This window comes from Alligator mississippiensis, chromosome 2 (genome assembly GCF_030867095.1).
Source record: "Alligator mississippiensis isolate rAllMis1 chromosome 2, rAllMis1, whole genome shotgun sequence".
Taxonomy (NCBI): Eukaryota; Metazoa; Chordata; order Crocodylia; family Alligatoridae; genus Alligator; species Alligator mississippiensis.
In genome coordinates, this window is record NC_081825.1 from 8748506 (window position 1) to 8750216 (window position 1711).

General features: G+C 43.9%; 1 non-coding gene across 1 annotated transcript; it reads left to right on the forward strand.

The window, feature by feature from the left end:
• The first annotated feature begins 1097 nt into the window (after window positions 1–1097).
• Window positions 1098–1171, forward strand: TRNAT-UGU (transfer RNA threonine (anticodon UGU)). Its single transcript has one exon. It is a non-coding gene; the product is annotated as a tRNA-Thr (tRNA).
• Window positions 1172–1711: the final 540 nt, after the last annotated feature.

Genomic DNA, 1711 nt, shown 5'->3' on the forward strand with positions numbered 1-1711 from the left:
CAGCCCACAGATCTACAAGGTTATTACAAGAACACTGAAAGAGAAGCCTCTCAACACACACAGCGAATTTCCCAGATGCAGAGATACTCATATTTAATAACAGCAGAGTTAGGGTATGGGCATATGCACAACTTACTGCAGGGAAAAAGGAGGGACAGCTTTACTGCATGCCAGCTGCTCCATGGTAACTGTGTGCACAGTCTTACTTCATGGTAAGTGGAAGAAAAAGCACAATAAATCAACCCTGTTTCACCAAGCACTGAACTACTTAAGGCCATTTGCATCAGAGGGTAGTTACTGCATTGAATTGCATGCTTCATGCACATTTTTCCTCAAAAACCATGCCCCCCAAAATTGTCTTAAGTGGGGAAGCTGATTTTCTGACTGGAATAGAAGTGCCCTGCTTTGATTCCTGCTCTACACTGCAGAATCTGTGGCATTATTATTAGGCAGATGAGGGAGTCAGTTGACTTAATGACTCATTGTTCTTTACTCCACAGGTGTTAACGGTGGTCTCTCTTTTTAATGGCCTCGATTGTCCACTAATCAAGCTAACCCTTATTCCGGCAAGTTTGCTGTCTTCTAGCTGCTTCTGATTTCTTTTTTCTTATTTCATAGCCCTGGAACTATTTAGTTATTTTCAAAATCATAGCTCCAACCATGAAGAGCAGTCTTCAGCAGCAGCTAGGGTTTCAGCTTTTAGCTAATCAGGAAAGGGAGGATGAGTGAGCTGAAGATTAGGCTCTGTCCTTACTCTATGCAGCCATAACTGGAAAAATGTGTTTTTTTTCTTCATTCTGCCTTCCTCTAAACAAAGTGTTTCTTTGATTTGGGAGTGTTTTATATGCAAGAAAATACTGAAATCCTACTCCTCTAGACCCGGGGGGAAAGAACCTTACCAACTTTGTTATAAATTATTCTGAGGCTGAAAGATACTCCCAAGTCAAGGGCAAGATGGAAGGAAACAGGCAGTGGTATAAAAACTTCACTTTTTGGACAATCTGCAGACCTTGCCCCCTCTCCATAACCTACCCCCATTCTCTGGGGACTTTTTGAAGATTAACCCCACTCCTACATCAAATACCTACATAGAAATAGGCACTGTGGCTTAGATGGTTAAAGCACCTGTCTTGTAAACAGGGGATCCTGGGTTCAAATCCCAGCAGTGCCTACTTTTTTTTTTTTTCCCTTACTGGACTTGGTGGGGGATATGCAGGTACAAGATAACCTAGTGGGTAGTGACCACCTATTGATAGAGTTCACTATCTGGCAAAAGGTGGGAAAGATAACTAGTAGGGCTGAAGTGCTAGATTTCAGGAAGGTCAACTTCAACAAGAGATTAGTTAGGGAGGGACCGATGGGCAAAAGCATCAGAGAAATGGGAGTCCTGGAAAGGTGGGCATTTCCCAAGGGACTGATCCTGCAGGCACAGAAAGGGACCATACCAGTACACATAAAAGGGGGCAAAACAGCAAAGAAACCCTTTTGGTTGAGCAGGGAAATCCAGAAGAGCCTGGAGGGGAAAAGAGAGGTCTACAGGCTGTGGAGGCAGAGGCACCCACCAAGGAGGAGTATACCTGCTTGGCTCGACTTTGGAGGGAAGCAGTGAGAAGGGGGCCAAAGCGGAAATGGAGCTTAGGCTGGCAGCAAAAGTTAAGGATAACAAAAAGTCATTCTTTAAATACATAGGAAGCAAAAAGAAAGTGCAGGG